Source organism: Carlito syrichta, unplaced genomic scaffold (assembly GCF_000164805.1).
Source record: "Carlito syrichta isolate Samal-C Ts95f unplaced genomic scaffold, Tarsius_syrichta-2.0.1 Scaffold304734, whole genome shotgun sequence".
Classification (NCBI taxonomy): Eukaryota; Metazoa; Chordata; class Mammalia; order Primates; family Tarsiidae; genus Carlito; species Carlito syrichta.
The window spans coordinates 1,103,706-1,131,305 of record NW_007248830.1 but is presented as its reverse complement, the minus strand read 5'-3'; the positions used below and the strand labels follow the sequence as shown (position 1 = coordinate 1,131,305).

General features: G+C 38.6%; 1 pseudogene; it reads left to right on the top strand.

Annotated features, from left to right (window-relative positions):
- Positions 1-27,449, top strand: LOC103263132 (annotated as a pseudogene).
- Positions 27,450-27,600: the final 151 nt, after the last annotated feature.

The following is a 27,600-nucleotide window of genomic DNA, read 5'->3' as shown; positions in this document are numbered from 1 at the left end:
ATGGGCAGAGGGGAAGAGGAAGGAGCTCAACCTCAAGGGCCCCCTACTGATTCCCGGGCTGACACCCTATCCACCTTATATGCCCATTTACCCATTGCTTCCAGAGGAACCCAGCCCTGCGGGAACCACCCAATTCCCATTAAATTCAATGGCAAATTTAATGGTCCCCTACATAGGACTTTCTGTGAGTGCCTTGGGACTTCCAACCATGAACTAAAAACTCTCGATTGTCCTTTTCTGCTTTTTGCCCATGAATAATTCTTTGCCTGGATGAGATCTAATTGAACACAGTTCCACTCTCCTAAACAAATGTATCCATTATGGGATATAGCAAATGGAGAAGCAGGGATTATGGGGTATATGTCCCTTTCTTCATGGCAGATCTGGCACAATGCCAGCAGAAAGTAGGAAACTTCTCAGAGGATCTCTCTCCTTTTTTTCTGAAGTGCCCATGCCATAAGAGATAAGATAGACAAATGGGACCTCATTAAACTGGCAAGATTCTGCAAAGCCAAAGAAACCATCAAGAGAGCAGGGAGACAGCCCACAGACTGGCAAAAAATATTTGCCAACTCCATGTCTGACAAAGGCCTAACATCAAGTATCTACAAGGAACTCAAACATGCTGAAAAGAAAAAAATAAACAGCCCTATTACAACCTGGGCAAAAGATATGAAAAGACACTTCTCAAAAGAAGACATACAAGCAGCCAACAGATACATGAAAAAATGTTCAGCTTCACTAGCCATCAAGGAGATGCAAATTAAAACTACACTGAGATACCACCTAACTCCAGTCAGAATGGCCATCATCAATAACAAAAAATAACAGATGTTGGAGAGGATGTGGTGAAAAGGGAACACTTCTACACTGTTGGTGGGAGTGTAAACTAATACAGCCTCTGTGGAAATCAGTGTGGAGATTCCTAAAAGTTCTAAAATTCGACCTTCCATATGAACCTGCAATCCCCCTACTGGAAATATACCCGGAAGAACTCAGATCACTCTATAAAGAAGATACCTGCAAACACATGTTTATTGCAGCATTGTTCACACTAGTAAGAACGTGGAACCAACTTTGCTGCTCATCAAAAGAGGACTGGATTTTTAAAATGTGGTACATATACACAATGGAATATTACGCAGCCATAAAGAAGAACAAAATCATGAACTTTGCAGCAACCTGAATAGAATTAGAGTTTATAATGCTGAGTGATCTTTCAGAGAAACAAAGATCTGAGTATCACATGTTCTCACTCATAGTGGACCTTGAACAACTACCATAATACTATAACAAAAGGATTGACAATAGAGGGAAACTGTGGGGGCAGGGAGGGAGTGGGGAGGTGGGATTGACAGTAGTGGAGATCTTCCTGGGTGGGGCACACTTCATCAACAAGGGTACCTGCACAAAGAATATTTGTATACCTAATCCTGAATTGTACCCCACAATTTAAAAATAAAATAAAGAAAATGAAAGTTAAAAAAAAAGAGGATCTCTCTCCGTTTTTAAAGGAATTTCAGGCTTTAACCCTTCCCTTTGAATTAGCCTGCGGTGATGTTAATGTTATCCTTGCTAGCTGTTGCACCCCAGAGGAAAAGGAGTGCATTTTAAAAGCTGTACAAGCACATGCTGACACTATGGCTAAACTACAAACAAACAGATACGCGGCTAGAATAGTAGTATTTCCCACCACTGATCCCAAATGAGATTATCAGAGGGGAAAGGCTGACTCAGCAAAGAGGGACTATATGCTTATGTGCATTAAGGAAGGCATAAGAAATGTATCACCAAGCCTGTTAATTATGATAAATAAGGAATTCATGCAGGGCCCAGATGAAAATCCTTCTCTCTTCTAGGAAAGGTTAATTGAAGCTATAAAAACAGTATACTAACTTAGACCCTAATTCACCAGAGAGACATATCTTTCTAAGTACTTATTATTATTTTAAAGATGTGGGATACAATTCAGGGTTAGGTATTCGAATGTTCATTATGCAGGTACCCTTGTTGATGAGGTGTATCCCCCCTTCCCCAGGCAGATTCCCACTACAGTCAATTCCACTTCCCGCCCCCTTCCCCTGGCAGTTTCCCTCAACTAAGTACTCATTTTATCAGCCAATCAGCTCCCAACATCCAAAGAAAGCTCCAGAAATTCGACTTAAGACCACAAACACCAAACTTTCCATTGTTACAGGAAACTTTTAAGGTTTTTAACAATAGAGACATTGAGGGGAAAAAAGAAAGAGACCAGCATGAGTGGCAGTGGGACAAAAGCCAGGCAAACCTATGGCAGTCGCCATTAGTGGCAAACCTTCAGCCACTCAGCAGGAATCTGGTAAGAACAAACTTGCTGAGGGGGATGGTATTTGCTGTTATGAATATGATCAACCTGGATGCTTGAAGTGTAATTGCCGCTAGCGGACACTAGCTCCAGGACCTTGTCCACCATGTAGACAACAAGGGCATTGGAAGAATGAGCGCACCCTCTTCTGGAGGGAGGGAGGAACACGTAGCTCAGAGATGGCCACTGACTGAGGAGGTTTGGGGAACTTTACAATGTTCCAGCACCAAGTTTATCATCACCCCCACAGGAATCCATGTAAATACTAAGATGGCTGGGATGCAAACAAATTGAACTGACACAGTGAGAGAGGAGATAGTCAGAAGCTGGTAAGGCAGACAGAGAAGAAGGGTCTCGAGGAGACATAACACCTGCAGGACCGCCTCTTGCAGCACCCCCACTATATAATTGTTGGCTGAAAATGTGATTAGTGTGGTTAAGAACATTCTGTCAACCCAGGATGTACTGCTAAAAGGGACTTTTTGCTGCTTAAATGCAGGCTCAGTAGCTTAACTATATGTCTTGACTTGACCTTGACTTATGATAATATCATTAACATAGCATTTACATTGCGGTTTTACCCTCCCCCCCCCCAGTGGGCTTTTCTGTGGTACTTATGGGTAATATTCAAGATAAAGTAACTTTGGTCAGGGATCCCTATGCATAATAAAAATTGGGTCTCAGAAGTTAAGGCTCGGATGCGAGGTAAATGAGAGAAACACTCAGAAAAGATAAGATAGAAACCACAAAAAACTCCTAACACCAGATAACCCACTTGGGGCCTTCTCTCGTTGTCTAGAGAGCTTTGTTGCTTAATAAACTCCTTTCACTCATCCTTTTGGTGTCCGTGTTCCTTGATCTTTTTGGTCATGGGGCAAGAACCCAAGGTCACTGGTTTAAGCTGACAGAGGAGTTCAAAACTCCTGCAACAACGGGGAGATCTTATTCAGCCCTGACTACCCATGCTGTACTTCTTTCTTCTGACCCTTGCTCTCTAGTGGGAGTTGATAGCATTCCAAGAATTATATGTTTCACTTGTCCTTTAAATTGTAGAATTGGAAATACCATGGTGTCTCATCAGTTTTTAGTTATCCCTGAATGTCCTATCCTGTTATAGGATGAGCTTATTCAAGGCTGGTATCCTCTGCATCCTGATGAGGAAGAGAGGGCTTATTTTTATACTTACAACCTCAGTCGAAGCCTATTCCTGAGGAAATCTGGGCTCAAGAAAATAGTCAAATATGGGCTAGGAAGTACCTGGAATGGCAAAACTGCCCTCCCTGTGCTTTTCAGATTGAAGGAGAATGTAGCCTATCCTCATGGACGACAATACCCCATACCACCTGAGGCAAGCTGAGGTTTACAACCTCTAATTGACAAGTTTTTATAGCATAGCTTGTTGATTCCTTGTCAGCCTCCTTGTAATACAACCATACTTCCTGTTCAGAAGTCAGATGGCTCCTATCATCTAGTCCAAGGGTTAGGAGCAGTTAGTAAAACAGTAATATGAATACAAACCATAGTCCCAAAGCCATATAGTCTTTTGACTCTGATACCTGAAAGTTCTGCTTGCAATCTTAGACTTAAAAGATGCATTTTTCTGTATTCCATTGGCTCTGGAATCCCAGTTTTTTATTTGCATGAATGAACAGTGCTCCTGGACAGGCTCAGACTAAGCAGCTTTACCTGGGTAGTCCTTCTCCAGGGCTTCTGGGACAGTCCCCACCTGTTCAGACATGCTTTGGCTCATGACTTAAAAGATTTACATTTAGAATCAGACATTATCTTACAGTATGTTGTTGATTTGTTAATATGAAGCCCTACTAAGGGAAAGTGTGGGTGCCTTAAGAGAAAGAACACATGCTTGCCTTTGGACAAGAAGATTTATATAATTTCTCAATGATGATTAAGCAAATCATGAGCTAAAAGGGTGGGCTGCATGTATCTGGTCATGAATTTTTAATACCATCTCTCATTCTTCTAAGGTTACAGGGACCTTCTAAACAATGAAAGCTATTACCTAACTAAATTTGGGCACTTTTTTAAAAGAACATCTTATCTGTACTTGGGTAACTCTCTATTATTTCCATGATTTACTATACTGGTAGATACATATTCCAGCACTCAAAGTAGTCAGATCTGGTATGCCTGGTCAGTCGAGTGTAGGTTGTGTACCAATAAGAAAGGTATCTGAATGATTACCCTATTTTAATGTAGACCTGTCGACAAGAAGCTCATCTATCTCTTTCTAAACTACACTGGCTATCCTGCCATAATACTGCTTACTCATTCACTCCTACACATTTATCCTGGTCTCAGATATACCCAACCACTTGCACCACACTCTTCTGCTCTAGTCTTCAGCATGCCATTTATCCTACACAGCATGATCTCACTGCCTTGATGTAACTGGCAAGCTCCAAGTTTCTCTTCAAGTCTTGATTTATATATTCATTTGCTTTATCACGTGTATTATAATATACTTTTCATAAAAATGGGGTACAGTCTCCCTGATCTCTTGATGGTTTCTTTGGCCTTGCAGAACCTTGTCAGTTTAATGAGGTCCCACTTGTCTATCTTATCTCTTATGGCCTGGGCACTTCGGGTTTTGATCAGGAATTGGTTGCCAGTTCCAACTTCCATAAGACAGTCTCCTGCATTTTCTAAGGTTCTTACAGTTTGAGGTTTTACATTTAGATCTGTGATCCATTTTGAGTTAATTTTTGTATATGGGGATAGGTAGGGGTCCTGTTTCAATCTTCTGCGTGTGGTCAGCCAGTTTTCCCAGCACCATTTACTGAATAGGTTCTCCTCTCCCCAGTAGTGGGTGATGGAGGCTTTGTCAAAGATGAGTTGGTTGAGAAATTGAGGTTTTGCTTATGGTATCTCAATTCTATTCCATTGGTCTGTATGCCTGTTCTTGTAACAATACCAGGCTGTTTTGATTATGGTAGCTTTATAGTATAGTTTAAAGTCTGGGAGTGTGATACCTCCTAATGGGAAAAAGTATTTGCCAACTCCATGTCTGACAAAGGCCTAATATCCAGGATCTACAAGGAACTCAAACATGCTGAAAAGAAAAAAACAAACAGCCCCGTTACAAAGTGTGCTAAAGATATGAATAGACACTTCTCAAAAGAAGACATACGAGCAGCCAACAGACACATGAAAAAATGTTCAGTCTCACTAGCCATCAAGGAGATGCAAATTAAAACTACACTGAGATAACACCTAACTCCAGTCAAAATGGCCATCATCAATAACTCAAAAAAAAAACAGATGCTGGAGAGGATGTGGCGAAAAGGGAACACTTCTACACTGTTGGTGGGAGGGTAAACTAGTACAACCTCTGTGGAAAACAATGCGGCGTTCATGAAAGTTCTAAAAATCAGCCTTATATGTGACCCCACAATCCCCCTACTAGAAATATACCTGGAAGAACTCAGGTCACTCTATTAAAAAGTATGTTTATCATGGCACACGTATGTTTATCATGGCATTGTTCACAATAGCAAGAACATGGAACCAACCGTGCTGCCCATCAAAAGAGAAATGGATTTTTAAAATGTGGTGCATATACACAGTGGAATATTACGCAGTCATTAATAAGAACAAAATCATGAACTTTGCAGCAACCTGGATGGAATTAGAGTTTATAATCCTGAGTGATCTCTCACAGAAACAAAGATCTGAGTATCACATGTTCTCACTCATAGTGGACCCTGAACAACTACCGTATCACTGTAGGAAAGGGATTGAAAGTAGCAGGAAACTGTGGGGAGAGGAGTGGGGAGTAGGTAGCTGGGATTGACAGTAGTAGATATCTGCCTGGGGAGAGGGATGCACACCTCATCAATAAGGGTAACTGCACAATGAACATTTGTATACCTAACCCTGAATTATACCCCACAATTTCAAAATAAAAATTAAAAAAGGAAAAAAAAGTGGGGTGCAGGCATTTGTCCAGGTTGTTTTTAATCTATATGGATAGTTAGTTGGCATTTTGAAGTGCCCTAATAAACAATTGACACTCTACAGGTATGTATTTATTACTTCATATATTGTTATATGAATCTATACCAAAGAACTTATAAATCAGCATAAAGGATAATATAATTGTTTCTTTGTTTTTGTGAAATAAATGCCTCTCAAGATAGGTGGTAAGAGAGGAGAATTTCTAAAGATCACAACACTTGTGTAATTGTAGTATCAAATTTTTTAAAATTAGCACATTCATAGACTAAGTTAATAATATCAGCACTTAAGTTCCAGAGCCCAGTTAGTCTTATGTCCCTATACTTTTTGAAGTCTGGTTAGTTCTATTTTTTTTTTTTTTTTTTTTTGAGTGGGAGTCTCACTCGGTCGCCCAGACTGGAGTGCTGCTGGGCTCCGGCGATCCTTCCGCCTCAGCCTTCCAAGTAGCCGGAATTACAGGCATGCGCTACCACACCCGGCTAATTTTTTGATTTATTGTAGAGATGAGGTCTCGCTGCCCAGGTGGGTCTCGAACCTGTGGGCTCAGGCAATCCATTCACCTCAGCCTTCCAAAGGCGCGGGATTACAGGCTGAACCACCGAGCCTGTCTGATTAGTTCTATTATCAGGAAATTTGTGTCAACCTTCAGAGTAAAAATTGCTTGCAACACAGGGGACTGTTCTAAGCTCCAAGAACAAGCTATTTTATTGCTTTGTGTCTATTTGTCAATAAATGTACACACATTCAACAGAATAAAGTCTAAGATTTGCTTTCATCATAATCTGCCACCTGGTATGGGGTAGAGAGAGAAGGTAGTTATCAGCCCTTCATATCACTAGTCACAAAATGATACTAGATATTTACCCAATAAACCAAACTTCACTGATTAGCCAAAGTAAATGAGGTGAGTTTGCAATACAATCTTGCTGGAATCTTCCCTGAATATCTCAAATGGACACACTTTATTTCTACTTCATATTCTATTGTTTGTATCCCGCTAAATGAATGAATATAACTTAGCATTATAGCTGTATTTCTTGGTCTCTTAATACTTATCATAATCTATCAATGACATAAAGATTTTGCTGAATCTATTCAAGTATTTTTTAGAAATCTATGAATATAGTAGAATACAATATTGCATAGGCATCTTTTTTTTTTAAGTTGAAGTCTCACTCTGTCTCCCAGGCTGGAGTGCAGTGGCATACTCACAGCCACCCCAGCATCTACCTGCTGGGCTCCAGCGATCATTCCACTTCAGCCTTCCAAGTTGCCAGAACTACAGGCGTGTGCTACCATGCTCAACTAATTTTTGATTAAATGTAGAGTCGAAGTCTCGCTAAGTTGCCTGGGCTGGTCTCGAATCCATGGACTAGGGCGATCCACTCGTCTTGACCTCCCAAAGTGCTGGGATTTTACAGGCTGAACCACCGAGCCCAGCCGTATACATAAGCTTCTTTAAAACTTCTACACTTATCTATTCCTACTCCCAACATCTTCTGCTATACATATTCTGCTAGATATCTTTTATCTAACTTTAGAATCCTTGCTAGACTTACCCATATGCTTGTGGACACATAAACACACACACACACACACACACACACACACACACACATTTCATGATCCTTTTTGAGTCCCTAAAACATACCATATTTTTGCATGACCAGTAAGTGGACATAAATGAGCCTTATGTATGTAAGATAAGCAATAGATATCTGTTCAATGAATAAATGACAGAAATAACATATGAGTTTATATTCTGTATCACCGGACTTTTGCACATTTATCAAGGCACAAAGAGATGGTTCATAACAAAGTTATTTTCAGAAAATGCAATGAACCAACTTGTAAGTTATTTATTTAAACCAACTTGTCAGTGAGTCAGTGTTCTTTCCTTGCTTTGGCTTCCTTTGCAGCCAATTGAAATCTTTGCAAACTAGTGTATGCTTTCTTCTTAATCAAGTTTCTGGTTGCATTCATCTAGAATCTGCAGTATTATAGATCTTGCAAATCAAAATCCTAGCTAAAACTGAGATTGGCATCCTAGTGCAATTTGGTTCTACCAGACCATTTGTAAATAGCAAATGCTTGTACAATCAATAAGCTTGATATATTTATTACTCGGGTAACTAGGACTAGTGTAAAAAAAAATCAGCAAATAAAGAAATTATCTGATGTCACAAGATGTATAACTAAGAAGATCTAGGTGAGTCTGAAGAAAAAGGGAAAATAAACACAGTGGGATAAAGATAGGAAGCATATTAGTTGAATGATTAAAATATTCAGACATCTCAGATGAACAAAACAAATGAAGTCAGCCAGAGTTGTTATACATGTGATTTTCAAACTTAACAACCTTAAAAAGACCTGATATCTAGACTGCAACCAGGAAAAATTATATCAGATCTTCAGGATGATGCCCATGCCTTAATATTTTTGAACTTCCCAGATTATTTCAAGGTAGAACAAAGGTTGCACCTCACAGTTATTATTGGAATTGTTCTAAATGTAAAACCATGAACTTGGAAAAATCATATGGTGATAGCACTGGCTTTTTAGAATAGCTTTGGTATCATTCCTCAAGAGATTGAAGTTTCTCTTATAATCCAAATATGGGTTATGACAGGTACTAAATTTTTAAACAAAGTGAATGGTAGTTAAACTATGTGAATACTCTTTAAATTAGAGTATTTTGGTTGGGAGTGGTGGCTTATGCCTGTCATCTCAGCACTTTGGGAGGCTGAGGTGGGAGGATTGGTTGAGCTCTGGGTTTTGAGACTGGCTGGGTAACAGAGCAATACCTTATCTCTACAAAAAAAATTTAAAAATAGCTGAATGTGGCAGCATGCACCTGTAGTCCCAACTACTAATAAGGCTGAGGCAGAAGAATAACTTGAGCTCAGGAGTTTCAAGCCATGATCATGTCACTGCACTCCAGCCTGGATGACAGAATGAGACCCTGACTCAATAAACAAACAAACAAATAAACAAACAAATAGATAAGGATTCATTTTTCTGGTTTAGGGTGAAAAAATCAAGTTTAGTATAAAAGCAAGGGAAGCATGGACTGTGAGTTAGATGTCGCAGGGCATAAGAACTCCTTTTCTTTTATAGTGAGAAAATTTTTTGCAAATAACCAGGTAAAAAAAGAAAAAGTACAGCAGATGTACTTTGCATTGAATAAAGATCACACATCCTTCTTAATCACCACCTTTCCTTTTTATGAGGTAAGTGTGAATTATTGTCAGTTTCATCATTTGTAATCAGAAGCTTAAACAGATGCTGAAGGTTTAGTTTAAAATCATATGTGTCTCGTATAACAACTTGCAATATGCTCTCTAAGGACTATTTACCTTCCACATCCCATAAACTCAATACAAGGGAGTTTATTCTTAAAAGCATTTGAGGTAAATTAAGCACAATGAATGCAACTTCCTTTAGAGATAACATTTAGCAAAGTTATTATAGGGCTTACTATGTCTGCTTCGAGTGGATATTTGCCTTAATGACTTTATTTAACAAGCTTTCATTTCCTTACTTATGTTATTTAGAGGGTTATTACAACTATTTGCCCTTTAAGAGTCTCGGTACCAACACATGGCAGTCACAATTTGACTTTTTTTAAAAGTTAGTATCTAAGAGAATATATATATAATTTCAACACCAAGGACAATGGTAAAATTAAGTTTGTTGTATATGTTGTGCTAGACATTAGAATCATGATGTAAAATTTATCTGTGCATACGGAAATTGCTCACTTTATGCATGAGTGCTAGCTGAGTATAAACAATGAATAGAGAAGCATACCCACTTCATTTTCTAGGTGAATCATAGAAAAGCACAAATTTTGAAAATGAAATATTACAAGTACCTTTGAGAAAGGGAGACAGAACCAAAATCAGAGTAGGTGGTTCAAGAGTTTGGACTGAACTGTACACTTTAGATTTTTACAAGATAATAAGTTCATTTAGTATTTGTGTAACTAAAAATGAACTTGACAACAAAAACTAGAAGAAAATAACATGAAAAAGAGAAATACAACAAAAAATTTTTGAATCTATTTGTAAATGATCAAATTATATTCCTCAATAACAAATGAGTATATGAGAACCAAGTTAATTTCAGGAGTAAATCAACAAGAGGCAGAATTTAACAAAATAAACTAAAAGAAAAAAAATTCTAAGTCAATTTAAACCACACAGAAACTAAGATGATACTGCAATTTTGATTCAAGTACCAATTTAAGCGTTTTAAAATTGTATTTATATTTTGTACAGAGGAACAAGTATCTACCAGTCAATTTATGATACTCCATGACATTTTGTAAACACTTCAATGGTCTTCTAAACAGAATCAGCTTTGGATCTTTGAAGTTTTCCAGAAGACAGGGTACATTTTTCCAATAAAATGAGCATATGCTGCCCGGAATATTGGTAGAATTTTCATTAATTTCTCAATTTCCATATATATATTTCATATTATAACCATATCAGGTAAATGTATACCCTGTCTCCTTATCACTTAATAAAGTTGATTGACTTCAGATTATCAAGAAAATGGACAGCTTTACTAGTTTATATAAGGATTATTCTTAAAGCAACATGACCAAATGTACCCCACTACTACATTAAATTGCAGCTTTCTCTTATTTGCTAAAGCAATATTTACTAAAGAGAGACCACAGTTGACTCACAAAAAGTATGAGATGGTATGGACTGAATCATATTCTTCCAAAATTTACATTTTGGAACTCTGATTTGTAACGTGATTATAATTTATGGTGAGGCCTGTATGAGGTAATTCAGGTTAAATGAGATCATAATTGGTGTGCCAATTTGATGGGATTGGTATTTTTATGAAAAGAAGAAAAAGATCTCTCTCTCTCCTTGAGCACACGAGTTCATGTGAGGTGAGCACATGATGAGAAGATTATTGCCTACAAGCCATGAGAAGAGACCTCAGAACAAAACCTACTTCCTTGACAGCATCATAATCTTGAACTTCTAGCCCACAGAACTGTAAGAAATAAAATTCTTTTGTTTGAGTCATCCAACCTGTGGGATTTTGTTATGGCAGTCCAAGCAGTCCAAAACATGGGAGTTCTGTTCTTTTCTGCAACTAGGAAAAGGACATATCAGATTTGTGTAATTGACTCATTTCTACCCATGTAGTTGGTTAAATGGTGGTTCCCAGAATGATACAACTATATTCTTATCCACAGAAATAGAGAATATCACCTTATATGGTAACAGATGTGCTTAAGAATTTTGAGATGAGATTACCCAGAATTTTCTAACTGGGACTTAAATGCCATTACTAAGTGTTCTTATAAGAAAAGGCAAGGTAGATAACATAGAAGTGGAGAAGGTAGTGTAGCCAGGAAGGCAGAGACTGGAGTGATGTAGTTGCAAGTCAATAAATACAACCACCATAATCTGGAAGAGGCAAAGAACTACACTAGAACCTCCAGAGGAAGTGTTGCCCTATGAACACCTTGATCTTGAACTTCTGGCTTCCAAAAAATGTAAGATGATAGATTTTTGTTTTAAGTTATTCATTTGGTGGCAAATTGTTATAGCAGCTAGAGAAAACTTGCACACCCCACTTCGAGGCTGTGGTGGCCGGGAGAGGCCACCGCACTCCAGTCTGGGCGACAGAGTGAGACTCCAACTCAAAAAAAAAACCAAGAAATAAGACAAGAATTCTGGTTTTAACCCCATCTGTAATGTTATAAAGTTTTAAATAAAACATGTGAAAATAAAGCAAGAATAAAAATAAGAGGTTTACATGTTGGACATAAGAAAAAACCTAATTATGAGCAAATGGCATGATTTTCAACTTGGAAGTTAAAATAGAACTTAATAAAAACAGTTGAATAGGTGAGTTCAAAGACAAAAGCAATTAAGAATGTTTAAAATACTCACATCTTTATGTTAGCTCTACTCAATTAAAATCAGGTAGTCATAACAAAGTCTTGATAAAAATACAAATTATTTAAAATTGGTCATTACAAGAACTATAAGGCACTCATAAACAAAAACTAAAACCTTATGGAATACACATAGAGAGAGACACATTTTGTTTCTTGATGGGAAAATAATTTTAAAGCAATACATTTCTGCCAAGTTAATATCTTGGCTTAATGTAATTCTAATCAAATCTCAACTAGCTTTACCTAGATTTTTAACTGAAGATTCATTTGAAATAATAAATAAACCAGAAAGGCTAAAAAAAGACTAAAATTTTTTAACATATTTTTTATTTTAAAATTGTGGGGTACAGTTAAGGGTTAGGTATACAAATATGCATTGTGCAGGTACCCTTTTTGATGAGGTGCACCCCCCATCCACAGAAAGATACTGATTACCGTTAATCCCACCTCCCTTTCCCTCCTTGCCCCTGCATAGTTTCCCATCACTGTCAATTCTTTTCTTGCAGTATTACGATAGTTGTTCAAGGTCCACTTATGAGTGAGAACATGTGATATTCAGATCTTCGTTTCTGTGAGAGATCACTCAGTATTATAAATTCTAATTCCACCTAGGTTGCTGTGAAATTCATGATTTTGTTCTTTTTTATGGCTGTGTAATATTCCACTGTGGATATGTAGCACGTTTTTTTCATCCAGTCCTCTTTGATGGACAACATGGTTGGTTCCATGATCTTGCTATTGTGAACAATGCAGCGATAAACATACGTGTGCAGGTATCTTTTTTATACAGTGATTTGAGTTCTTCAGGGTATATTCCCAGTAGGGGGATTGTGGGGTCATATGGAAGGTCGATTTTTAGAACTTTTAAGAATCGCCACACTGATTTCCACAGAGGCTGCACTAGTTTACACTCCCACCAATAATGTAGAAGTGTTCCCTTTTCACTACATCCTCTCCAGCATCTGTTATTTTTTGAGTTATTGATAATGGTCATTTTGACAGGAGTTAGGTGGTATCTCAGTGTAGTTTTAATTTGCATCTCCTTGATGACTAGAGAGGTTGAACATTTATTCATGTATCTGTTGGCCAACGTATGTCTTCTTTTGAGAAGTGTCTGTTCATATCTTTTGCCCTCCTTGTAATGGGGTTGTTTGTTATTTTTCTTTTCAGCATGTTTGGGTTCCTTGTAGATCCTAGATATTAGGCCTTTGTCAGGCATGAAGTTGGCAAATACTTTTTCCCAGTCTGTGGGCTGTCTCCCTGCTGTCTTGATGGTTTCTTTGGCTTTGCAGAAGCTTGTCAGTTTAATGAGGTTCCACTTATCTAACTTATCTCTTGTGGCCTATGCGTTTCAGGTTTTGCTCAGGAATTGGATGCCAGTTTCAACTTCCATAAGGGTATGTCCTGCATTTTCTAAAGTTCTTATGGTTTGAGGTTTTGCATTTAGGTATCTGATCCATTTAGAGTTAATTTTTATGTATCAGAATAGATAGGGGTCTTGTTTGAATCTCCTGCATGTGGTCAGCCAGTTTATCCAGCACCATTTACTAAATAGGTTTTCCTCTCCCCAGTGGTGGGTGGTGGAGGCTTTGTTGAAGATGAGTTGGTTGAGAAATTGAAGTTTTGCTTCTGGAAACTCAATTCTATTCCATTGGTCTATATGCCTGTTCTTGTATCAATACCAAGCTGTTTTGATTATTGTAGCTTTATAGTAAAGTTTAAAGTCTGGTATTGTGATACATCCTGCTTTGTTTTTTGTGAGAATTGTTCTGGCTATTCTGAGTTGTTTGTGTTTCCATATGAATTCCTGTATAGTTTTTTCTAGATCTGAGAAGAATGTTGATGGGTATTGCCTTAAATTTGTAGATTGCCTTAGGTAAAGTGGACATCTTCACAATGTAGATTCTTCCAATCCATAAGCATGGGATATTTTTCCACTTGTTTGTGTCATCTTTGATTTTTTTGAGCAGTGTTTTGTAGTTTTCATTGTAAAAGTCTTTCACATCTCTGGTTAGGAAGATGCCAAATTATTACATTTTTTTATGGTTATTGTGAATGGGATTGTTCTTTTTATTTGTGTTTCTGTTTGTTTATTATTGGTGTAACGAAATGTGATTTTCTTTTGCACATTTATTTTATACCCTGAGAATTTGCCAAAGTCCTTTATCAGTGCAAGGAGGCTTTTGACAAATTCTCTTGGGTTTTCAAGGTACACAATCATATCATCTGCAAAGAGAGAGAACTTGACGTCCTCTTTTCCTATTTGTATACCCCTGATCATCTTCTGTTTTCTGATTGCTCTAGCCAGGAGTTCCAATACTATATAGAACAGGAGGGGTGAGAGTGGGCACCCTTGTCTTGTTCCAGTTTTCAGGGGAATGGGTTACAATTTCTGTCTGTTTAGGAGTATGGTGGCTGTGGGTTTCTCATAGATGGCTTTTACTATTTTGAGGTTGTTCCATGTATGCCTAGATGTTCGAGGGGTTTTTTTCAAGGAGGGGTGCTGGATTTTATCAAAAGTTTTTATGTATCTAATGATATAATTATGTGGCTTTTGCTTTGATGTCTGTGATGTATTTAATTACATATATGGTCTTGAAAATGTTGAACCAGATGTGCATCCCAGGGATGAAGCCACTTGATCATGATGGATGATTTTTGAGATGTGTTGTTGAATCCAGTTTGATAGTATCTTTTTGAGAATTTTAGCATCTATGTTCATCAAAGATATTGGTCTGTAGTTCTCTTTCTTTGCTGGGTCTTTACCTGGCTTGGGTATCAATGTGATGTTAGCTTCATAAAATGACTTGGGGAGAGTTCCATCTTTCTCAATCACCTGGAGTACTTTCAGTAGAATTGGTATCAGCTTCTCCTTAAATGTCTTATGGAATTCTGCTGGAAAGTCATCTGGTCCAGGGCTTTTTTTTGTAGGTAGTTTTCTTATTACATAGTCAATTTCCTTGATTGTTATTGGTCTATTTAGGGTCTCAATTTCTTCTTGTTTCAATCTAAGCAGGTTGTGTGACATCAGAAAGTTCTCCATTTCCTTAAGGTTTTCAAGTTTGTTCCCATACAAGTGTACATAGTAGACTCTAATGATCTTTTGTATTTCTTCAGTGTCAGATGTGACTTTATCTTTTGTGTTTCTGATTGTGTTTATTTAGGCTTTTTCTCATTTTTTCTTGGTCAGTCTAGCTAGGGGACCATCGATCTTGTTTATCTTTTCAAAGAATCAGTTTTTTGTTTCATTGTGTTTTGGTATTATCTTTTTGTCTTCTATGTCCTGGATTTGGGTTTTTATTTTAGTGATCTGGATTCTTCTGCTGAAGTTAGGGTTTTGGTAGTCTTGCTTTTCCAACTTCCTTAGGTGACATATTAGGCTGTTAACTTGTGATCCTTCCATTTTATTCATGTGTGTTTGTAGAGATATGAATTCCCCTCCTACTACAGCTTTCATGGCATCCCAGAGATTTTGGTAAGATGTTTCTTCATTTTCATTTCTTTCCAGGTATCTTTTAATCTCTGTTTTGATTTCATCATTGACCCAGGAGTTGTTTAGCATCATGCTATTTAGTGTCCATGTCTTTGTGGGTGTGGGGGGGAACCTTGTTGGTGTTGATGTTTATTTTTATTCCACTATGGTCCGAGAAGGTGCATGGCAAAATTTTGATCTTTTGAAATTTGTTTATGCTTGATTTATGGCCAAGTATGTGGTTGATCTTAGAGTACGTTCCATGCAGTGATGAGTAGAACGTATATTCTGTGGTCGTTGGTGGAGTGTTCTGTAGTTATCAATTGAGTCTATTTGGTCAAGAGTCACATTGAGGTTCCAGATCTCGTTGCTGATTTTTTGTCCTGATGATCTTTTCGGGTTGTGAGTACGGTATTAATGTCCCGCTATGATAGAATTAGAGTCAATATCTTATTTGAGTTTACCTAGAAGCTGCTTTATGAAATTTGGCACTCCTATGTTGCATGCATATATATTTACAATAGATATTTCTTGTTGATGGATTGAACCTTTTATCATTATGTAGTGGCCTTCTGTATCTTTTTTAATTTTTGATAGCTTAAAGGATATTTTGTTCAAGATTAAGATTGTGACTCTTTCTTTCTGTTGTGTTCCATTTGCCTGAAAATTTATTTCCCACCCTCTTACTTTGAGTCTGTGAGTGTCCTTTCTAGTGAGATGAGTCTCTTGAAGGCAATATATTGTTGCCTGATGATATTTTATTCATTTTGCCATTCTATGTCTTTTCAGTGGTGCATTTAGTCCATTCACATTCAGGCTAATAATTGAAATGTGAGAGTTGATCCCTATCATAAGGTTCTTATAGAGTTGTTGTTGTTGTTCCTCTTTGTTTGTTGTCTTTCTTTTGGTTTTGGGGTTGGTTCATGTGTGTTTTACCCTTTTTCTTGTACTCTTGTGAAGAACACTGTTGTTCTTTTTTCCTTCTCTTCTGTGTAATACTTCCTTAAGTGTTTCTTGTAGAGGTGGTCTGGTGGCAGCGTAAGTTCTTAGGGATTGGATATCTGGGAAAGATTTTAATTCTCCCTCACTGATGAAGCTTAGCTTGGCTGAATAGGTTATTCTTGGTTGAAATTGTGTATCTTTAGAACTTTGAAGTTAGGGCTCCAAGCTCTACTAGCCCAAAGGGTTTCTGTAGATAAATCTGCTGCTATTCTAATTGGTTTTCCATGATAGGTAACCAGTCCTTTTTCTCTTGCTGCCTTTCAGAATTTTTCTTTTATACCTACTTTGCTTTAGGGGTTATCTGCATCTCTTGTGGTTGAATTTTCACATCACTGATGAGATGAGGAAAATTTTCTCAAATAATCTCATAGAATGTTTTTTCCAGGGTAGTCTCTGTCTCTCTTTCTGCCTTAGGAAGTCCAATTACTCTTAACTTCAGTCTCTTGAAGTAATCGTTCATCTCTTGAAGGTTTTGTTCTGTTTTTTTAAGCTTCTTTTGTATGTTTTTGACTGTTTGGATTAGTTCTATATTTTGGTCCTCAGATTCTGAGATTCTTTCTTCTGCTTGGCTAATTCTGCTTTCCATGCTTATCTGTTTGTTATTTATCATTCACAGTATTCTTTACTACTGTTATCTCAGTTATCAACTCCTTCCTAGTTTCCTCTTGTCTCTCCTCAATTCTTTTTAACCCCTCCATTAATGTCTTGATATCTGGGTTTGTAGTTTGAGACTAGTCATGCTGGGGGCTCTTCATTATTTGCATTCCGAAGTCAGTTTTCTCAGTGTCTTATCTCTCAGGGGTCTGTGAGAGACCCATATTCTTCTTTTGGTTTTTCTTCATTTGTGTAGATTTTTCTCTCCCCCTTTCCCTCCCCTTCTTCAGTTCTGTTTTTTCAGGAAAGTGGGGTTGCTTTTACTTCTTTTTGTTCAATCTTCTGTTCTTTCTTATGAGCATCCTCTGACTTTGTTCACTTTTGAGACCGGACTGTGGGTTGGGGCTGTACTTTTTGCAGTTTTGAGATTTAATTGAGGGGGAAGCTGTGATTCAGAATCTATCTGCAGATCCCAGTATCCACCAACAGGGTATGGGCACACTGGAACCCACTTCCCATTGCCTTACAATCTGTCTCTGCAGTGGGGTTTAGATTTGTTCCCTGGAACCAAAGGAGGTAAGATAAAGGAATAAAATAATGGAAGAAGGGGAGGTCAAGAAGAAATTGGAGAGAGAGAAGAGTAAGAGGGAAAACATACATTCATACCAACTAATGAATGAAAAGGGTAAAAACCAAGCAAGCAAACAAGATTCCCTAAAGTATACTGGTAATCACACAAAGACAGTCCAATAAAATCATGCCTTTTGATGTGTTTTTCCCCAACACAAACAAGTAGTCTAACTCAAAGAGCGAACAAAAGTGAACAAAGCAGTTAAGACAATAAAATCAAAAATTAAAACAAGAAACCAGACTAGCTCTGGAGTCTTTCCTGAGTGTCTAAAGTCTCTTCAGCTCTGATCTCTAGCCTCTTCCCTTTGTTCTCATTGCAGGGAGATAGGTATACTCATAGCTTGCATTGGTTCCTTTGGCTTGCTGCCTGAGAGGTCTGCCACAGGACTGAATTGTCCATGTCTGATTAAGCGTAGGGGAGGGTTTTCTGTCTCCTGTTTGGTGAGGTTACCTTAGAAACCAAGGTGGAGACTGCTCGTAGATGGGCAGGGCAATGCAAATCTCTTCCTGGAAAATGGCTGTGGTGGGCCGCTCCTCTTTCACTGATCCTTTCTCTCCACCCATCCTTTCTCTTCACTCGTCTGGTCCATGGATGATCCACTATGACAGGCTATGGTGGTGTGTGTCTGGCTTCAGGCTCTGGGAATCAGTGATATAGTTGGGCGCTGCATTTGGTGTGCTACCAGTGGCTTGGGGTGGAGGAGGGAGCCTGGAATTCCCTGGTCCAGAGCCAAGAGCCGAGACTAGCTGTTCAGAACCACCTTAAGATATACTCTTTCCTTACACAACCATGGGGTCTTAGTTCCCAAGTTGGAGGTTAGGCAGAGCTGGATGGGTGAGTCATTGTAGGTCTCTGCCTGGTCACAGGGCTCCATCTGTTCTCTGGTCCTACTGTGGTAAGGTGCAGGTTGGGGGAAGTGGAGTCCAAGACTGCTGGGCATCTAGCCAGAGTGGGGACTGGAGCTCCAAAGGGTGGGTAGTGGATGGTGGCAGTGGCTTTGGGCCCCGTGCATGGCACTTCAGCCAGGAATGGAGCTGGTATCTCTGAGGGATGGGCACTTAGAGCCTCCCTGGGCAATGGTGACTTGAGATGGGGCTGGGCGGGGACCCAGAACTCTGAGGGTTGAGCACTGGCACTTTGGGTGCTTCAGCCTGGGCAGTAGCGCAGAGCCCAGAGACATGGGCACTGGGGGCCTACATGGGCAGCAGTGGCCTTGGGCCTGGTGGCACACCCCAGGAGGGAATGGAGCCTGTAGTTCCGAGGGGCAGGCATGGAGGACCTCCACCAGTGGGCTGCCATGGCCTGAGGCTGGGCTGGGCGCCCAGCCAGGGAGGGAGCTGGCAGCAGCTGAGTGCTGGGCAGATCAGTGGTGTAGCCAACAAGGGAACCCAGATCTCCACAAGGCAGTATCTGAGGGCCTCCACAGGTGGCGGTGGGTGGCTTGGGGCCAGGTGAGAGAGTGTAGCTGGGGAGGGAGCTGGGAGCTCCACATGGCCAGGGCCCAGGGCTGCCTGGGGTGGAGTGGCAGTGGCAGAGGGGCCACAGTAGCTGGACGTACGTTGGACCAAGGGTTACCAGGTCAGACCAGTGTGGGTGGCGGTGGGCGGGGGGGAGGTAGGGGAAGGAAAGTAAGAGTCTTTATGGGAACTCACTTTTGGAGAATCTCACAGTCCCGCCTGTGCCATCGCCATCTTACCAGAACTCCCAAGACGAGTAGTATTATAAAGATACAATATTTTAAACATCACAACGTTCTGATATGGGTAAAAAAAATCAGCAGATTAATGAAACAAAATAGGTAGCCCTATCAGTCATAATAATTTTGCTTATGTAAGAATATATCAACTACTATTAGAGAATGAGAGGGTTATTCATCAAATGATTGGTGCAATAGGTGATTATTTAGAAAATTATAATGTTTGATTTTTAGTTCATACTCTATATCAAAATATGTTCTAGATATACTGAAAAGTTAATATCAAGAGTAATTTTTGAAATGTTATTTATTATATATATTAACACTCTTCTGACCTCTGAATTGAGACAGTTTTTCCAAACATACAACATGTAGTTTTACAAAAAATAAAGGAAAATTGTTTCCATTTCACTACATGAAATTATAAAAAATTTTAAAAGTTTGGCTTATAAAAACATTGATGAACGAAATAAAAAGGAAATTTTAAGAGAACATTTGTTATAAACATGATGGATTTTTTAAAATCCTTCATTATGTAATGGAGATGGGATTTTTATTTTTATCAATTCCCATTTATAATCAGTGGCACTTCACCTAAATACTCAATCATGAATACTGAAGTTGCAGGGAGTATAAAGGGGATGTTTTATAGAGGAAAAATATGTACATCTCTTCTGGCTTAAGGCATTGTGGGAAAGAGAAAAAAGACACAAGTAGAGAAGGAAGGTGGATTGAGTTTAAAAACGTCAAAAATTTATAGGGCAGATCATCTGGAGAATGGCTTCCTTCCGCATACATTAATAGGGGCCCAGCAATGGCAACCTTCCAGAATGCTTCTATGTGGTTTCCATCATGATACTAGGTATTGTTTGAAAGTCAGATAGACTCTCAGGAAATGTTCTTGGTTCCCACCAGCCTGTGTATGCCAAGTACGGGACCCAGCAGTGACCACGTACCTACTGAGGGAGCAGAGTGGTACCTGAAACTGGATGAAGAGTTCACAGCCGCCAAGGATGTCAAAACCAGAGACAAATGATCAGAATCAGGGACTCCAGTGAGGATGCCAACACATAAAGCTCAAATGGCTAAAGAGGATTCAATCAGTCCAAAGTCACCAGTCCAGGGAATGGACAGGCCAACCACTCCACAGTGGAAACTGAGGAGGCTCCTGAAGAGTCAGACAAATTGAAAATCCCCGACCTCTCTGATGCTGTAGGATCACAGGAGACAGAGATGGTAGAGAGCATAAGAAGGAAAATGGCCTGTGATGATCAGAATATTTGTAGGTAAAATAAGGGGCATACAACTTTTTCTTACACCTGTAACATGAGCACATCTCTGGCCTAACTACAGGTGTTGCCAATTTGCATATTTCTAAGAACTAAAGCATCTCTCTTCTGGAAGGTGAATCAGTGAGAGCTTGGAGTGAGGGATAGACCCCTTAGTATTCATTCTTTACTGGTCTTTCTCTTCTTTTCCACATATCTCTATTCAAGAAGAGAAGGCTTTTTCATTCTCTTTGTCAAATCTTTCTATGTTATGGCTATGAGTCTCCTAGAGTAGCTCTCCTATTGGAGAGAAAGAATCACATCAAAGTTCATTAAATATACACTTGTTCTACAGGTGTATTGCTCTAACTGGGAGCTTCGGTATAATACAAAAGTAGGGATCTATGAGAATAAAAGGGATTTTCCTTACTAGCTTCTAAACATTATCTATTAAAAGTAACTCTTAGCCGGGCTCGGTGGCTCAGCCTGTCATCCCGCGCCTTTGGGAGGCTGAGGTGAGTGGATTGCCTGAGCCCGCGGGTTCGAGACCCACCTGGGCAGCGAGACATCTCTACAATAAATCAAAAAATCAGCCGGGCGTGGTAGCTCATGCCTATAATTCCGGCTACTCGGAAGGCTGAGGCGGAAGGATCACCGGAGCCCAGCAGGTCGAGGCTGTGGTGGCCAGGGCGGCCACTGCACTCCAGTCTGGGCGACAGAGTGAGACTCCAACTCAAAAAAATAAATAAATAAATAAAAATAAAAGTAACTCTTAAAGAACTCATGTTACCTGATCAGTATCCCTGCCAAAAGAAAATTTAGAAAAGGCAGCATGAGAAATTCTCAAAAGAAAAAAAAACATATTAAATAACATTTAAGTTCAAGTAGTCAAAGGTATACACATTTGAATACACAAAGCCTGATTAAATTGGTAATTAAAAGAAGAAAATTCCAATGTTGTATTTTTTATATAATGCTGCTGGTAATGTTATTTTGCATTAAACTTCTGTAAAGCAATTTTGGCAATAAGTTTTTGTATTCTCCAAATGATCTCCTTAGATCATATGTTTTTCATGAATAGAAGAGAAAATAAATATGACTTTAAACAAAGCTAAGTAACGTCCCCAGCATCAGTCACTGTTAACCATGGTAGCCTATGTGGGTTGGCAAGGGTTCCACCTGGCAATTCATATAGTCCTATCTACATCTGCCAGACGAAATATCAGTAACTGTTGGCAGGCAGCCAAAGTGACAAGGATGCTGTGTTAGGAGTTTTAAGTAGCTCTAATTTCTGTTTCAACTAAAATTCTATGCAGATTTTTTAAATATATGTAAATATTCAAACACAAACAAATCAAAGCACTAAGATAAAATAATAGAAAAATTGTTTTTCAAAGACTACTTAGCAAGTGAATGGTAAAAAAAGGACAAAATCTTTTCCTTAAGAGATATAGCAATGTATTGCACCTATACAAGTCCGTGAAGCAAATTTAGTAAAGTAACCTGACAATAACAGTGACCTAAAGATTTATCAAATGAATATGAAATCCTAGATTAAGGTGGCAAATGTTCAATTGAATCACTGTCTCCTCTAACAGGTGACTTTCTAGGGGCTGCATTACATCTCAGAAAAGCAACTGAATGTCCCTTCAATTTCATGATGGCTTTTTCACTAAGAAATTAGTACAGAGCCGGGCTCAGTGGCTCAGCCTGTAATCCCGCGCCTTTGGGAGGCTGAGGTGAGTGGATTGCCTGAGCCCGCGAGTTCGAGACCCGCCTGGGCAGCAAGACCTCATCTCTACAATAAATCAAAAAATCAGCCGGGCGTGGTGGCGCATGCCTGTAATTCTGGCTACTTGGAAGGCTGAGGCGGAAGGATCGCCAGAGCCCAGCAGGTCGAGGCTGCGGTGGCTGGGAGCGGCCACTGCACTCCAGTCTGGGTGACAGAGTGAGACTCCAACTCAAAAAAAAAAAAAAGAAAAAAAAGAAATTAGTACATAGTTACCATCATACACGCAAAGAATAAAAGACTTAGAAAGAACGAAGAAAAACAGGAAAGTGTTATTTTCACATCTTTACATTTTTCCCAGCCAAGTGTATGTGCCTATGTGTGTGAACATATACATATAAAATATATAAATATATAATATATGTATATATGAAATTAAATAGAAACAAATGTCTGTCCTAGGCTTTTATATGAAGTCAATAAAAGGAACCCTGAAAAACAAAGTGCATATTTATCTGTTTTGTGAAATGTGACTAAGAGAATTCTTTCCAAAGTTAAATTCCTCTAACCTGAATGAAAAACTACTCTTTCTCCTCAGTTCTGTTTTTCTAAAAAAAAATTTAAAACTTTGTTTCTATGATATAGGATTTTACTGAAGTAGGGCGTGAGACTGAAAAATATTGTGTTATCAAACTTAAGAAATATTTGCAGTGAATCCCTTATGCACAGGATTAGCAGTGCAGAATGTTAGCGATCGTGTCAACACCTTTATTTCACAGGTGAGAGCACAGATGCTCAAAAAGCACAAGACATTCTTTGGAGGTCACACTGCTAGTTAGTGCCAAGACAGGATCTTGCCAGAGCTTCCGACTGTAGCTCATTCAATTGCACCAGTAGCCTAGTGATATTTACTATGCAGCAAGGACAATGTCTTTCCCTCAATTTTCCAGATCACTAGGCAATGATGTGCATGTTACACATGACATCAGATTTAAGATGGAACTAATGGAGAGGAGGTTTAAAGTGCATGTATACTGTTCCAGGACAGGATGCTCCTCTCCTGCAGTTTCTCCATTTCTCTTTCCTGTCAACGAACACAAGATTTGCCATCATGTCTGTTACTTGAAGAATCAAATGTTGGTTGCAACTTTATATCTTATATAAATTTGTCACATGTAAGTCAATTTAATTTTTTTTTAATTTAAATCTCTGTGACTTTTCCTCAGTACATATCATTTAATGTCCATTACTATATGAGATAGTATATGTAAAAAGACTTAACTCAGATAATACACATAGAAGGTTGTATTCTGGTGTCTGTGGAAAAGATACAAATTCAGTTGATTACATCTCAATACATTTATCTTATAATTCTGATTCTTCTTCTAGTGGTTCTGGGACTTTGGAATCCAGACCAGGCGTTCTTACGATGTAACCTTTACAACATTGGGAGGTGGGAAGATGATTTTTTACTGATACATCCAAAACATCTAGAACAAAATTAGGCACAGAGTAGACCCTCAAAACATAATTCCCAGTGAACACATAGATGAGGGTTAGCAGGGGCACCATGCAGTATGTGAGCTGTGAGCCCAACTCTGAGGCTTGAAACCCAAGCTCACAGAGAAAGCAGTTGCCCAAATTGGCAGAAATGGGACTTATTACACGACAACAAGTATGATCAAGAAGCACAGCTTGTGAGAGCTGTTTCGTTTTATAATTATAGGATCATGTAGGAAATTGAGAAGTGTTGGTAAGCATATCTATGACATTGCTTCCAATATGGGGATTTTTTTTTTAGATTAATTTTTATACCAGTCATAAATAATGATCTTATAGTTTGGACTGAAGTTTTTCATTTTAAGAAGAATTAAAAAACATTGTCCTTAAACCCAACAACATATTTGTCACAGGTTCATTGACATGAAACTCCCATTGTTCTTGGAAAATTTCTCCATCAGCCAGCATTTTTTTTTCTATTTTCATTTTCATTTTTTTAAAAAAAGAAAGTACTGGAGGAATTGAGATAACACCCTTTTAGTGATATTTAATTTACCCATGTGAATCAGATTATTTAGAAATAAACTTTAATGAGTAATCGTTCTAGATCCTTGCCCTAATTTAAGAAGTAATAACTAGATTAACTAAGTTAATTTGCATTTCCTGAGCTCAGCAAAGACTTTTTATTAACTGATACTATTAAAAATAAATTTCTAACTTTAACAACTGTTTTTAAATACTACTTCTGGTGAGGATGTAATCCATGTTATTGATCTTTATAAAAGATAGTGTTGTATGCAGCAATGCTGCCCAGAAAAAAATAACATGAGCTATAAATGTCACTATGCCACTTTAAATTTTTTAGTATCCACATTAATACAAGATGAAATTTATTTTAACTATATATTTTTATCTAATGCAAATATTATTATTTCAGCATGCAACAATAACTTATGAGCTACTTCCCTTTTTCTTTCATACTAAGTCTTTAAAATCTCAATTTGAAAAAGACACATCTCAAGTGCTCAAAAACCACATGTGCCTGGTACCACATAGTGGATAGTACAAGTCAAGATGTTGAAAGGCATTGGAGTCAGACAGTTCTGGATATAAATCCTGGTTTATCATTTACTGACTGTGAGATGCTGAAAAAAATGTGAACATTTCTTCCATTGCTACTACTCCCAGCAACCACAAAATAGGAATAATGTACAACTTGAAAAATTTGTAAATATGTATAAACCATGCTAGGAACTCAGGAACTACTACTTTCTGAGAAAACTGAGTTGCAGTGTTCAAAACAATTTCTATTAAAATAGCTGGTGCTATCATCATCACTTTATCCTTTTGGAAATGCAGAAAAACTTTCTCAGTCTGACTTTCTTCATTGAGAAGCCAATATTGCATTAACATGTGGAATGACGCTCATGATTGTGGATCATCTAAAAGGTGACCTCATTAGTACATAATAAGAGAGATAATACTGTTGTCACTTATGGTTAAATATGCATTTATCATGAGGCAGCTCAACTTCTTCCTCATAAATCACAAAGAAATGACAGGTGATGTGCTCATTTGGTGGGCATCATCTTTATTAAAAGTCACATAATGCCTGGGTAATAATAAAATTTATTCTAGAATAAATTTAGGCATTTCTCTGCACTCTGAAAATTAACTTCCTCTTGTTTCTTCACATTCATATCCTGATCATTTCAGTCTAGATGTATAAACTTGATTCCTTCTGACTGCCACTAAGAAAGAAAATCTTCAAAAGACCAATTCTGGACTTTTCTGGAAGAAGAGTGTAAATTTACACTTCTGGAAATGGTATGACCAGACCCTGGAGAAAAAGAGGCTGAAAGTTTAGTTTGAAAACATAATAGAAAAAAGAAAACAACACATTTTCTTGCCATATGTAAGCAGTAGTTGGCTCAGTCTACAACACAGAATACTAAAGCAGTCAGTAGAACTGAATATTGTACAATACTTTTTAAAACTTGCAAAGTGTTCTCATGTTAACCATTATCACTTAATGAGGAAAAAATTTAGAAATAAGCATAAACTTGTTTGTTTGGTTTGCAGTGTTCAGATAACTGAATACAGGGGAGGGGAGAAGTTTTCTATGAGCATATAAAGAAGATGACAGATTCTAGAACGTTCTACCATGGCTATATAATAATTCAAAATAAAATAAATTTTAAAAATAAATTTTAGCTAGACTCAGCCAAAGGAAATCAAATGTCAACAGCCTAGTTTCTAAAACGGAGACCTACATTCTGGAGGCTGCACTGAAACTTACTCTTTGAAACTTCTTATTTAACAGAACAAAAGAGAATTATAGAATCATAGAATCAGTTGAACTCTGGGCTAACTCACCTTCCTCACTTTATAAGTGAAATCCAAATAAATGGAGCAACTTATCAATAAGCAAAGTGGTAGCTAGGGACAGATGGACTGTGTGGACCCAAGTAGTCTGATCTTTAATCCAGGGTTCCTTTTTGGCAGGAAGTTGTCTGTATGGCTGGGGTGGGAGACAGAGAAGGAGAGCCAATGGGATATTGTCTGGCATTTTACTACCTTTGACTGAATGTGTTCACCCACGATGAAGTAAAGAAAATAATTAAATTATACTTGAGAGCTTGAAAGTGAGCTATGAAAATGATGGGTATTTTGAGGGGAAGATGTGTGATTTACTCAATTACTTCGATGCTGTGCTTTATTTTGACTCGAGAATGCATTGTCATATTTTCAGCTTGACTTTCATGTTCAATTGTTTTGTTATTCATGGATCAAGGGCCAAGGAAGACAAGTTGTCACTACTGAAGCATTTCTGGGAAATTCTTCTGGGCAATTAAGCAACCATTTCCCCCTCATGAATTGCTGCAGAGTCACAATGCCTAGGAAATGGATCAGATGAACACTCGCCAAGGAAATAACGGGGCGGGGGGGGGTATTGTCTACTGCAGGCAGGTGTTGAGAAGTCCCCCCAGGGGTGAAGAATTTCAGCATCTGGATGCGCTACGACCTGAGCAGCGGCACTCACAACATGTACCAAGCGTATCGCGACCTGACCACCGTGGGTGCTGTCACCCAGTGCTACCGAGACACGGAAGCCCGGCACTGCGCCCGCATCCAATCCATCCAGATCATGAAGGTGGAGGAGATTGGAGCCAGCAAGTGATCTTCAGGCCGGCGGTCAAGCAGTTCCATGACTTCAAGATCAAGTTCCCGCAGCCCCACCAGGCCCTGCATCGCTGGCACAAACCGCCAAGAGGCCCATCACCTTCTTCTAGGGTCTCTTAGGCCCCAATAAACCCCAGAACACCCGAGAAAAAGAAAAGAAGAACCAGCTGGCATTTTGGATATCTCACAAGGAATATGCCTGTCTATATTGCTACTTCCTTCTGGGGGTACAAAGATTCATGAATGCCTTGTAAAAGGAGTTGCAGAGGCC